This window comes from Urocitellus parryii, chromosome 11 (genome assembly GCF_045843805.1).
Source record: "Urocitellus parryii isolate mUroPar1 chromosome 11, mUroPar1.hap1, whole genome shotgun sequence".
Taxonomy (NCBI): domain Eukaryota; kingdom Metazoa; phylum Chordata; class Mammalia; order Rodentia; family Sciuridae; genus Urocitellus; species Urocitellus parryii.
The window spans coordinates 62,631,043-62,646,016 of record NC_135541.1 but is presented as its reverse complement, the minus strand read 5'-3'; positions in this window follow the sequence as shown (position 1 = coordinate 62,646,016).

The following is a 14,974-nucleotide window of genomic DNA, read 5'->3' as shown; positions in this document are numbered from 1 at the left end:
CAGTACTCCACAGGATATTAGGAAAATAATTAAGCAGTTGTAAATCATTACAAATATTTCAAATGAATGCTTATACAAAGTTATAGAACCAAAAAAATTAGCCTCTTCTTTGCAATTTTAAGATTTTTGTATTTTTTTCTTTCACTATACACTGTGCAATAGCAATATTAGTAGATAGATAAAATCCCTTAAAACAGGAACTATGGCTATAATGTAATTTTAATTAATGTGTTGTATATTTTTAATTTGGAGTAGCATGTTAATACTTTCCTTTTCTTGATTGTTTTTGTTACTCTCATTGGCCCTATTTTCTAATTTTAGCCATTCATTGGAACAAAGAACATTTCACAATGAAATACTACATTTCAAATATTTTTTTGTAAAGAGCTTTCATGCACCTAAGTTTATGTTCAAAGTCAAAACAGCCCCATCTCTATGTCTTATAGTCTTCATTATTCTATTTCATTATTTGATCTTAATATTTGATCTCAACATATAAGTTCAAAGACACCTATTTTAATTCATTTCATGCTAATGAGTAACATAAAATAAGCAGAGATTCATTGGCTTACAGTTCTGGAGGCTGGGAAGTTCAAGAGCAAGGGAACTCAAGGTCTAACCATCTCTATCTGGACTCCACCTCACAACAGTGTTGCATTGGGAAATAAGCATTCAACACATGATTTCTGGAGCACACACTCATACCACAGCAACATCTTAAATGGAAAAAAAAAACATCCTACTTGAGATCAACAATTTATGGAGCATATTTAGAAGTTCATATAACCCTCAATCACTGAACCTGCCTTATTAATACTTCATTCTTATCTCCCACACAGAATTTCTTTATTTTACCTCTTGGAAAAGAAAAAAAAATTGCCTACATAAATTAGGAAAGTTCCCAATATGCTATGACAGTACTTCTGCCTTTAATTATAAATGAATAAGTTTTCCACAGTGGTATTGTAAAGGTAAAAATTCTAAGCTGATTCCAAGCTGCAAGAGCTTGAGTTAAAGTGTAAGAGACTAGGGCATTGTAAGGCTTCTAGATTACAAGGCCTGGGCTAAAGAGTAAAAGACAATTATTAAAATGGTAAAAGCCTATTGTTACGATTCCTCTGCTATCCCCGGAACCTGTAATCTCTGTAAAGTTGTTAGAACAATGCTGGAACTGCCTAGTAAATGTCTCTATTGATTCCCTGGTTGTTTAATAGCTAAGGGCTCTAGGTAGCATAGCACGTAGACATTTAGGCCCCAGAACCAATCAGTTTAAATGTGTACCCCGCTTAGAAACAACCAATCACCCCTGTCCTGATTGTTCCCTCCAATGTATGTACTAATCATGTTTCAGGATTGTTGTTCAATTTCCCCGCGCCTCATGATGATTTGTTCTGATGTATGCTAAGCCCACCGCCCTCTCCAAAAAGTGTACTTAAGCTCCACCTGACCACCGTTCTGGGCTCTGAGCCGCTCTCCCCTTTTGAGTGGGCACAGAGTCCCAGCGCGCTGGAACGGATCCCTAATAAATTTCCCCCCTGCGATTGCATGAAGTGAGTCTCTTGTGTGGTCTCTCTCTCCGTCGCTCCGCTGCACCCCAACAGTATTATGTGTTTTTCAAGAATGTACACATGAACATTGGAAGAAATAACAAGTGACATTTTGCTAATTTCTCTTCCAAGGACTATTTTTTTTTATTTTAGATTTTTTGTTTCTTTTTCCTTAGATCAATATTACCATATTAATTCACTAGGTCCACTATGCATAGGTTATTGAGAGTCTGAAGAAATCCTTATCACTTGCTTAATATCTCATGTCTTCTATGATGTTCAGCCCTCAATTATTTTTCAGGGAAGCTATTTCATTCTACCTTTGACTTCAACTCAAAATATATGTGGCAAGATAGAATCAGAGCTAAAAAGAAAATTCTGCTCATAAGAAAATACAAGTTACAAAATAAATATGTTCCATGAGGATGACTATTCACAGTGCAGAAAATAATATTGGAATATGATGGTGGTGTGGGGAGGGTTTTTTTTGTTGTTGTTTTATACTATGCAAATTTTGTCAGAATTTTTTTGGAAACTGAGATTGTAGATTTATAACCAATTCATTTAGTAGGTTTGTGAATTTGCCATAAACAATATAAAAAGTTATCAAAAAGATCAAGCTATTTTATTTATTTTTAAAATCCCAAAGACCATCAGATTAATTCAATGCCAAAGTCTTATTTTCCTCTCCAAAAGACCATTATGGATTTCACCATTATATAAATAAACCACCTGGGTTTAGGCAATGGATGGCACAGGCTTTCTTTGGATGATCAATAAATCACAATCCTATGTGAAATTACTAAACTTATTCTCCATTTATTTTTCTTTCCTTTTCTATAAAAAATAATAGCCAGTAAAATGTGATAATAACATAAATCCAGCAATTACTCACTTTCAAATTAAGTAATGTTTATAATAAATGGTCTAATTTTGAAATGCACATCTGTTATCTATGTAGATAAAGTATTCTGATAAACTTAAATACATATACAAGGAAATATAGAAATAAGAATAAAAATTTTTAATTTTTATTTTTATTCATAATTTTCAAATTAAATTAGTTAGTTATCATATTCTGTTTGGAATTCACTCTAACTTGTTAACAGTCAAAATTATTGATTTTAAAATTAAATTTTTTTCTGATTTTTCAACTAAAATGCATAAACAGGAAAATTGTTTGATATAATTATTTTTCATCAAAAGACATCAATAAATGTTGAGAAGTAAATTAAATTGTTTTACTTAAATTGTCTTTAATACACTAATTAAAGTTAAGAGATTTAAAGTTTCAATAAGAATTTGTATATAATTTCTCCTGACCTATAGAAGTTATAAATAATATATAAGGCAGTTGAAAATCAGGTATGCAGAAATGGATTTGCTGAAAGATGTAGGAATCAGTAAACGTTTTCTGTAAAAAATATTTTAATCTTTGCAGACCGCATTTGGTCTTGATTCCATCTTTTTCTTTGAGGTGTGTGTGTGTGGTTTTTATAGAACCCAATAAAAATGTAAAAAGTCACATTTTTAATCCACAGGCCTTTTTAAATTTTTTTAAAAAATATTTTTGGTACTATGGATTAAACCCAGGTGTGTTTTACCACTAAGCAACATCTTTAGTCCTTTTATTTATTTATATTTTTTACATTTTGAGACAGAGTCTTGCTAAATGGCAGAGGCTGCTTCAGAATTTTGTGATCCTCCTGCCTCAAGCTCTGGAATTGCTGGGACTATAGCCTGTGCCATTGTGCTCCTGGCTCACAGGCCATTTTAAAAACAGCCTTCAGACTGGAATTGGCCTTTAGGCCATCGTGCCACACCTATATGGAGCAATGAAATTTGATGTTTGGGCATCTTTTCCACAGGGTAGAAATCAAATGCCTCTCTGTCACACAATATTTATTTGCATTTCTATGAATTGGAAATATTGTTTTACTGTCTTCTGTCTGTCCCTTAACATCCACCCCTACAGAAGAAAATATAATCTAGTCAAGCAAAAGACAATCTATGGTGTATACCCTTATAGAACCAGAAAATCCCGTAAACTTCTGCTAGACAATCCCCAACACTACAGTATAAGGAAGCTTTTGTATCATTTCTTATTCTTTCCAAGCTTTGGAATATATATATATATATATATATATATATATATATATATATATATATTTAATTTTATTCTATAGTAGCTAAGCTTATGAGCTTTCCATAATCCTGGGTTCAGATTTCTACAATCATTCATATGGTACTTAGTTTTGGATGAACTATTTAATTTCTATGAATTTTAGAATATTTAACTAAATAACATAATACTTAGATAAAATAACATACTTTCTTTTTTTCCCCCATTTGCTCTTTTTAGATATGCATGACAGTGGAGTGTTTTTTGACATATTACACATACATGGAGTATAACCTACTCTAATTAGGATTCCATTCCTGTGGTTGTACGTGCTGTGGAATTTCACTGGTTGTGTATTCATATATGAACATGGGAAAGTTATGTCCAATTCCTTCTTCTGTCTTTCTTTTCTATTCCTATCCCTCCTCCCTTCCCTTCATTCTCTTTTATAAAATCCACTGAACTTCTATTCTTCCTCTCCTCCTAACCCTTGCTCTGCGTTAGCATCTGCATACCAGAGACAACATTTGACTTTCATCTTTTGGGGATTGGCTTATTTCAATGAACATGATGGTCTCCAGATCCATCCATCTATTGGCAAATGACTGTTCAACAAATGGTGCTGGGAAAACTGGGAATATTTATGTAGCAGAATGAAATTGAATCCCTATCTTTCACCCTGCAAAAAACCCAACTCATAGTGGGTCAAGGTCCTATGCATTAGACCAGAGACACCCTACACCTACTAGAAAAAAGTGTAGGCCCAACTCTTTATCATGTCAGCTTATGAACAAACTTCCTTAATAAGACTCCTAAAGTGTAAGGAGTAAAATCAAAACTCAATAAATGGGATGGTATCAAACTAAAAAGCTTCTTCACAGCAAAGGAAAAAATTAAGAATGTGGAGAAAGAGCCTACAGAATGGGAGAAAATCTTTGCCACCTACATCTCAGATAGAGCAAATAACCCAATCATAAAAGAGCAAACTGCACAGAAGAAGAAATATGAATGGTCAACAAATATATGAAAAAAATGTTCATCATCTCTAGCAAATAGAGAAATGCCAATTAAATCTATACTGATATTTTATCTCACTCCAATCAGAATGGCAATAATGAAGAATGCAAATAACAATAGATGTTGGCGGGAATGTGGTGAAAAGGGTACACTTATACATTACTGGTGAGACTACAAATTGGTACAACCACTATGGTAAGCAAAAAACTAGGTATGGCACCACCATTTGACCTGGTTATTCCACTCCTCAGTATATATCCAAAGGAGCTAAAATCAGCATATAACAGTGATGTAGCCACATCAATGTTTATAGACACTCATTTCACAAAATATCTAAGCTATGGAACCAATCCAGGTGTCCTTCAACAGATGAATGGATAAAGAAAAAGTGGCATATTTGCACCATAGAATATTACTCAGCCATAAAAAAGAATGACTTTATGACTTTTGTCAATAAATAACATACTTTTTTTTCCCCTTCCCTGTTCTCAAACATTGTCTTTCCTTTTTGAAGACTGAAAATCTAAAAGATAACAGTAGAAATAGCTTTGCTATTCAAAGCTTCAATTTTTAGACCAACTCATCATTAATCTTATCATATAGAAAAAAAGGAGATACTTGATTACAAAGCAATCCTATAGTTATGCATACATTCAGAATATCAAATAATGTTCATTCAGTTCTTTAACGTGGCATGAAAAAACCATCCTAATACTTAAGGAGCCTCAAGATGATGAAAAAGCTGGAAGAGTTCTCCAAAACTGTGGTTCTCGGAGTGGGCCTGGTGTGTCCCCAAAATCAAAACTATCTTCATGATAACGTCAAAGCAGTTTGAGCCTCTTAATCCATTATTCTTTTAAAGTATTCCAGAATCTACAAGACCTGTAATAGCATAACAAGTTCAATACAGAAATAAATGTCATAACACAGCTGTCTTGTATTAAAACCAAATATTAAAGATATTGCCAAAAAAAGTCAAAGAATTCATTTTATATTTTAGAAAATATAGGTTAACATGTAATTTGTTCATTATTGTATATAACTAGACACTTCAAAAATATGTGCCCATTTCTAACACTGTTAACATCTATAAATAAAACACAAAAGTTTATTGGGATCCTCAACACATTTTAAATAAAATAATAATAATTTGAGACCAACATTTTTGAGAAGTGGTGATTCAGATATTAAATTTGCCCTTTAGCTTTAGCATAAGTAGAAAGCATTGTTTTAGTTTCTTAATGTCAGCCCTTGGCCACACTTTTGCACTAGATCCTCCCCTCAGACCTTCCCCCTCCACAGTTTTCTCCCCATCTTTACAGTTCCATGTGCTAAAGCTTCTCTATTTCTCCTCCAACAAAGTACTTTCCTTCGCGCAATGGTAGTGACTCTTTTGTCCTTGCAATATCCCTGTCCCGAATATGGAGAGAACATTCTAAGTCAAGACTGGGAAGGGTTCAGAAGTCTTCATAGTGATTGGGTATGTGGGTGGAGCACCTTAAAGACATTCAGATATTCAGACCTCTCATGCCACAAATGCTGATCTTTTCTAATATACAACAGTACTGTGATAAAGTGCACAGACGCACAATGACTACTAAATATCCTGGTTCCGTATTTTGTCACTGTGTAAATATAGGCCAGTTATTAATCTCTGTGTGTCTGTTTTTCTATCTGTTAAATGGTAATAATGTTTTAAATGGTAATAATGTTTCATTTCATAATGAATAGCTTGACAAGGAAAAATAATCGATAAATACAAATTTTAAATCCCTTAAGAAGAGATTTCTTGGCCTTTTTTTTTTTTTTTTTTTTTTTTTTTTTTAGCTCCAGGGTATCAGTCTACTTGGTGAACTTAGTTTTAGATAACTTGGGTTCAACATGACTAAGAGGAATGGGATGCAATGGAATAGAAGGGAGGTTGGGAGGAGTAGCCAGAAAGGCAGTAAATGGGAGAAGAAGATAAAAATCCAACCAAAAAAAATAAAATTTCTAAGCCTTTGATAGTGATAACTCTTTAATCGATATTAAGAAGTATTGGCACTCAATTTAGTCAACATTGCCTCTAATTTCCTTTGTGAGGTTTAAGTATGTTACTTTACAAATATTTATTAGTGTCATCTATTTTTAATAAAAGAAAATGATTTTCAGTGTCTAATTTTAGTGAAAGCAATGTATTTTTGTCCATTAATTGTAGCCAGTAAGTAGCTGATTAGATTGAAATCATCGTGGACTAAAACATTTTGCTACACTTTTGATTCCTAGCTTTGCCCTGGGTTCTAGCTGTAAGTATAAGAGCATTAGTGAATTAATTACTTAGTTTCATAGGTAAGATCACTAACAAATATAGGCTTTTATATTTGGATTCTAAAAGTTCCAGGAAATAGTATGTGTGTACTACCTCATAAGAAGATAATCAATAAAGTAACAGATGATTAAGGGGAAGAGGTATGAGACTCAGAATTAGAGAAAAACAATCTAGAACACTCAGATTAGAGAAACTATATGCCAGATAGAAAATGCCATGAATTATTTCCTCTGCTTGCTGGAATAACTGAAATCATTGTGCATGTATGGCCAGGAATTAATCTTTTATAGAAAAGGTTCTTCCTATTGATTCTCTTAATTATTTTTTATGAAGATTACACCAACATTTCAAATTAATGGTCTCGGGGGAAATTTGATTGAGAATTTAGTTATTCTTAGATTGATTTAGAGATTCAAAGGATAATAGTTTTATATGGTTAACTTAGCCAATCAATTGAAGGGGAAAACAAAATCTGTTGTAAATCTTTAAGTTTAGTCAAACAGACAATTTGATGTTCATTTAAAAAAAATATGTAATTAACTCACTGGCCAACTGTTGTGGGGATATTTGGTTTTTCTATTTAATGCAAAAATCTATGTTCCTCTTTAAGTCCCCTTTCTGTTATTCTGAGAAAATCAGGAGTCCATCATGGAAGTCTGTATGTTTTCCTAGATTTTAAAGAAATTTTTATAGTTTTCATCTTTTGCTGATCCAGATATGTAAAAGTAAATTATTTTCATTTGTATTCATAAATCCATTGCCTCTAATGCTTAATCAAACATCCTTTAATTTATAAATTCTCAACATTCTTGTTAATACTCTACACTATTATTGATACTGTACAGTACCAGGAAAAAAGAAAAGAATATAACAACATAATCATAATTTTAATATTCTTATTCTAAACCCCATGTGATATCACCTCAATAATAAATCATTGCTGATTTATTTTTCTTATTACCCAAGTAAAGAAAGTAGAGAGACAGAGGACAGGGACCAAGGGGCTGTGCATGCCATGTGATTAGGTTCATGTTTCATATGAATCCACCAATAAAACTGCATTCCATCATTAACCTGAATATAATGTAATCGGTACTGAAACCAAAGGTAAAACAATCTTGTTCTAAGAAGTACAATTGAATAAAACACTAAAACAAAACAAAACCGGTAGCATAAAACAAAATAATAAATATCCCTTTAATTAATTAATTTGGGTTCCATATTTAATTTAATATTCCTTGCTCAGAGAATTCCTCTGGTGAGGTTAATTTCACAGTTTTCTGAATACACTCTAAAAATTTTACATGTTAATGTCTTTTCTGTTTAGCCTGCAATCTTTGTGCTATGTTGTCTATGATGGCTATTTACTACCTTAATACAGATTTAAGACAAACCATGAAAACATTTATTTAGCATCATTGTAGACTGAATGTTTATGTTCTCCCCAAATTCAATGTGATGGTATTTGAAAATGAGGCATCCTCACTGGAGCTACAAAAGACACAGAGTCACTACTCTGCATTCACCAGATTCTGAATTCAGCACTCAGAAAGGAAAATTGTTGCATATACTTCCCTGGAGAGACAATACAAGTAGAAACTGAAACACCTGACTCATGACAGTCTCACAAGTCCTCAATGTTGCAGACATAGACCTCTGGAATCTCTGCTCTTGAGACTTTTCCCTTTGCATACTAGTGGCATCAGAAACTAAGAGCTGCATTGCTTTCTATTTCTGTGCAAATCTTTAGCTCTTCATCTTTTATTACAGAAGTTGATATGTGAGTGTTTAGGGGAAACTGGTTTCTGAGAAATGAGACTTGCTTGCCCTTCATATGGTGTGTGGCTCCCCACAGATATTCTGGTGCATTATTTAGAGCTTCCAGCCTCTCTCTGCAGGTGATTGTGCTTAAACTTGGGCAGTGCAGATAAAACTAGCTAGTGGAAGTCAGGTTTCACAGTCTGACCACCTCTCTGGAGGAACCGGATCATGCCATCCACAGAAAAACCAAAACAGCTACTGAACCATTTCTGTCAGGCATTTTAAAAATGAGATTTTTTACTTCTTGAATGAAACTAAAGAAACTTTATTTTTCTGGTCTGACAAAATCTTTGGAGGAAAAATTCTTGCTGCATTATAAGCTAAGCTGTGCAGTAGAAAGCAAGTATTTCTGCATCACCAAGTGTATTCACTTATGTCAATAACCCTTAAATTCAGCTCAGAGTATATTCTCCAAGAGTTTCCTTGTTTCCCAAGACAGGTTTTCTTTAGATATAAACTGCATGATGACACAACTAATTAATTAGTCAGTAGGTACTGATTTGGCACCTGCTGAGATCCAAGCATCATAACGCCTTCTCTCAGAGAACTAAAAATCTAGTCAAGGGCAAGACAATGAGTAAGAAAGTGGTAAATTTTGTGAGAACGACTTGAAAAAATTATGTAAGTAAACTTGTCATCTCAATTCTCAATAATACTATGTAATTTAGATTTAAAATCAATTTTTTTTTCTACATGCCCACATATTTCAACTACCAGTAGCCCTTCAGCCTCTGTTTTAACAACTGCATGTATTAGTTCTCTAATACAGAGAGAAAAAGACAGCAGTATAAGGAATCAGCTCATGCAGTTATGGAGGCTGAGAATACCCAAGATTTGCTGTGGATGTTGGAGATCCAGGAGCACCAGTTCCAGTCCAAGTTCAGCAATCTAGAAGCCTGGATAGTCAATGGTGTCAATTTCAGCCTGAAAGCTAACAGGCTGAAGATACAATACAAACTGATGCTTTAGTTTGAGTCCAAAGCCAGAACCAATGTTTAGCCAAATATCTGGGCCATACCATGGCCAAATCAAATAGACACAAAAAATTAGTCATCACTAAATCCATGCCTTGTCAATGTGGTGCCCATGCACATTTCCTTAAATTCTGTTTAATTTCCAAAAAAAGAAAACAAGGTTATAATTCTACCTAATATGATACAGCTAGTCTGTGCCACCGTAAACATCCTAACTGCTTACCCAGAAGTGGAAGTAAAATCCTTGAGTGGTGCTTACTCTTCTCCTTGATATCTTGTAATTTCAATATCAAAATATATAATTAACAATACTTAGACACTATGATATAAAGTCAATTCATCTTATGTTATGATAAAGGAATAAGAGAGGGAAGAAAAAGATATTTGTTTAACACACACAACATATTCAAACTCATAGGAGGAAGTATCTCTTGAAGGTCATGGTCTTAATTTCTGTAGCTGTTCAGATGATCAGAGTTGGCATTTCTAACTTTTTCCCCACTCTCCTTCTGCATTCCCTTTGCCTTTAACTGTCACTTCAGCTAACTGTGATTCTTCACCTGGTAAGGTGACCCATGCATTCATTCCTGACACCTCTGGGCCACTAGTAATCCTGCCTGGATTGGGTTATAGTGGTTTACTCTTTTATCTTAATTGCTGGATATGGCAATTAAGATGACTGAGAGACGCCCTAAATGAGCTCTCCTATTCTAGAAACAGCTGTCCTTACCTCCATTATGGAGCACTATCTATGGTGATCTGGATTAATCACTCCAGTTAACACCCAAACTCTTTTCTTGGCTTGTTGATTCAAGTATGAGGAGCCTAAAGGGCCTGGATAGTAGTCTAACCTTCCAGTTTAGTGAACCGCTGTTGTTTCCTGATAGCAGCATAACTTCCTTAATAACTAAGGTCCCTAGGCCAGCATAGCTTAAAGTCATAAGAACAGGAAACCAAAGTAGGTTTAAGAGTGCATGGTACTACTCTCATTTTTGCCTTTTCATTCTTGCATCCTGCCTATGAGAGAAACAGCACCATATATTCTATCCTGATTTAGAACATAAACAAAATTCCGGAGAAATTTTGTACTGCTATATGGCAGTACTTTACGCAGATTTGCAAAGCACTGCCATATAGCTGATGCTGAAGCTGAATCTGTAAAAGGCTACTCCATTGTTCTATCAATCCAGCTGCTTCAGAATCATGGAGAACATGGCAAGACCAGTGGATTCCATGAGCATGTGTCCATTGTCGCAATTACTGTATTCTGAAATGAGCTACTATATCAAAATACTATGTGGAATACAATGATGGTGAACAGGGCGTTGTGTAAGTCCACAGATGGTAGTTTTATACTCTTTAATTGATTCCATATTCCTATCAGGATTTATTGTTATGATCTCTCCTAAACTTCACAAGTAAATTTCTCAAAAAGTCAATCTACCTAAAGTCGCTGCCTTTATTTCATCACCTATATCAACACACTTTAATCTGACCTCATCTAAGCCTTTGTGTTATTAGTAGCTGTTCCATGTCACTAAATATAATGATTAATTTTAAATCCTCACAAACTTGACCTTTCTACAACATCAACATGTTGACCTCTTGATCCTTTTGGAAATACTCTTTTCCCTCGGCCTGCATGACACCACATTGTTTCCCTTTATTTCTGCCCTCTTCTGAGTCTCCTTTACTGGATAATCCCCTTCTTCCTGATTCCAAATTCTGGTGGTTCTCCCTGGGTTTTTGCTAGATCCTCTTGACTCCACCAACATGGAGGTTTTTGCTGGATCCTCTTGACTCCACCAACATGCATGCTTCTACCAAGACCTCCTGTGTTCCACTCCATAATCCTGGCTATGATGTTCTGTTTGGATATCTTGAAGTGCCCTCACCCTCTGCCTCTTTCCCATCCTTTTCCTAATCAACTGGTCAGAATCACAATACTGTTACTAGTACATACTAAATGGTAAAAACGTGAATTTGAAGAATCATTGTTAACACGTCCTTACCAACATGACCTTTGTATCTACAATCACCCCTTTGATGCTAACTCTTACCTATCCCTTAATTCCCTCCACTTCTTTTTGACTGTCCTTTCTCCCTTTACTAAGTGCAACCTAACATTGCCAGTGGCCTACAATAATCTTGCATGACTACAGTAATCTATTAACTTTATCCCCCTGAGTTTATTTCTAGTCACTCCAATCTATTATCTATATTGTGACTAGGATGACCTTTTCTAAAAGGAAGACTAATACATTCTCAATACTAAAAACACTTTGATAGATTTCCTTTGGATTTAGCCTGAAAGCAAAGATCTAACTATATGATCTACAAGACAATATATAGTCACACCTTCTCTATCTGTCCAGGTTTATATATAACTTCTCCCTCTTTATCCTATTTATCACTGCTATTTTTTAGAAGTTGAATGTGTCCAAAGGCTCATGTGTTAAAGGATGGTTCTTAGAGTAGACCCTTTTGGGGTGAGGGCTTGTGGAATGTCCTTAAGTCTTTGCAGGTGTGTTCTCAAAGGGCACTGTAGGATCTGATCGTGGCTCCTGGCTCATGATGTCAGTACACTGCTCTATTATATAGTATGCCATTATGTACAACTGTCCTCAGAGGCCCAAAGCAACTTGAGATGGCCAATATTGGACCAGAGCCTCTAGAACAATAAGACAAAAACAATCCTCTTCTCTTTACAAGCTATTTTCCTCAGATATTTTGTTACAGTAATGTAAAGCTAGTTAATATAGAAAACTGGTAACAGGAATGGGGTGGTTGTTGCCATAATTACACCTGAAGATGTAGAGGATCCTTTGAAATTATTTATGGAAGGAATTTGGGAGAGTTTCAGGAAGCAGTCTAGAGAATATAATATTTTGTGAGACATGTGCTTAAAGGTGATGGACCATGCTCCATATTATCTGGGAGAGATTTCAAGAGAGTAAAACATTTGGGCTACAGCATGAGTATAACTAGCTGCTTTTAATTTGTTTTACAATGAGAATTAGGAACAACAACAACAACAACAAAAAAAAAAAACTAGTGCAGTGGAATGATATAAAAAATTTGCAACCTGACCTGGAAGGGAGTGAGAAACCAAGTAAAAAGGCTGCCAAAGAAGGTATATGGTTGCTACAAAAAAAAAAAAAAACATAGAAAGAAACCAAGTAATATGCAGTGGGACAACAAGATGCCTTGAAAATCTCCTAGAGATTGACAGTAACATTCTACTCATCACAAGCTCAAAGTGTAGATATGCAAACTTGTTTCAAAGAATGGTTTCAGAAAAGATTCCCTGCTTACTCAGGACCAACTTGGGATTCATGCCCAGGCCACAAGGCTTCCCAAGGCCACTGATGCTGCCATTCCAGCAGGCCCAGGGACAGTTTGTGCCAGCAGCTGATCTTAAAATTTGTCCACATAATGCTGGTTTTACAGGCTTGCAGAATGCAAGAGTTATGGAATCATGGTGGTTTTCATTCAGATCCCAAAGTAAAGTCTAGGAAGCCAGGCAGTATACTGCAGGTATGGAGTCCCTGCAAGAATCAGGGACTTTGGGGCAAAACAAAGTAGAGCTGTCACAGTGAATTCAAAGAGGCTGTGAAGACCCCAGCAATGTGGAGACTCTAGTAACCAGCAACAGCCACTGGCTGCTACAGGCAGCATGGAAAACCTGATCATGAGAGCAGCCACGAGAACTGAAACCAGCAAATACATCTGCAAACAGACACTCAAGCCCCTGGGAGGTCACATGCTGCTACGATATGCCCTTGGTGCTGGACATGGATCTTTAGGATTTAACATTTTCCTTCCTGGATTTTGATCTAGCCTTGGGCTGATAACCTTCTTCCTACTTTCCTAGTCCTCTTTTTTTTTTGGAGTAAGAATGTATATCCTGTGCTTACTCACCAATTTATCTTGGAAGCATGTAACATTCTTTTTTTATGTATGCAGAAGCTCACAGCTGTGTTTGACATGAGTCTTGAAGAGACTTTTGGCTGTGTTCTGAGTAAACATGAAATGGTTAAGATCTGGGGGACATTTGAAGATGAGAATTAATACATTTTGCATCAAGAGATGAAAATGAACCTCTGGGGAGCAGGGACAGAATGCTGTAGTTTGGATGTTGAATGTCCCCCAAAGGTGCACATATTAAAAATTCTTCTCCCTAGGGTGAGTGACACTATCAGGAAGTGGTAGAATCTTTGAATGGTGGTGTGGTAAATCCATAGGTCATTAGGGGATAATGTAAAAGGGATTGTTGGACCACTTTCTTGGATCCTGATGCAAGCCGTTTTATCTGCAAACATTCCTTCTATGGTACGCCACCCTTATCTGAAGCCCAAAGTAATTGAGGCTATTCAATATTGACCGGGCTGGAACCTCAGAACCATAAGCCAAAATAAACCTTTTCACTTTATAGTGCATTCCCTCAGATGATTCATTATAGTAATGCGAAACTGACTAATACATCCAACTTTTGCTCCACGGCAGTCTAGATACCTGAACTTTGTCATATTTGATTTAATGCTCCTTACATTTTCAAATGGCATGGATCCATGCCAATATATCTAGACATAGTCTACCCTCAGTGAGCATGTTGGTACAAGCTTCAGAAAGTCTTCTCTGACTCTAACCCTAGATGCTCCGAAAGCATCATGTACCTCTCAGATGGCTTATGTATTTGTTTCATCATTTTATCTGTGTCTGTTTTCCCCAGTAGATGATATTCTCTGTTATTGTGACTCTTTTATTCCTGATCAGGTCAGCAGATCCTGGCTGGCACAAAAATTAACAAATGACAGAGATAAGTTAACAAGATTATATTGAGTGTTGACTGTGTGCAGGCATCAGAGGGGTGAGAGAAAAACATGCTGGGGATGGGTCCTGTCTACAAAGACCTTACCTTTTAGTTTAGGAGACTAATATAAGAGAAAACACGATGGTAAGAATAAACATTAAATGCCTTGGCACAAGAAATCAAGACATAATTCTAAAATAATTTACAAAGCAATACATGTAAGATTCTTCCAGTTGGAATAGTCTAATAATGACTCACAAATGAAGATATTCTTGAGCTGGAACTTGAATGACAGAAAGAAGTTGGAAAATCAAAACTAGAAAGTTTCCGGGCGAGGGGGTGCATGCCTGTAATCCCAGCAACTCAGGCAGG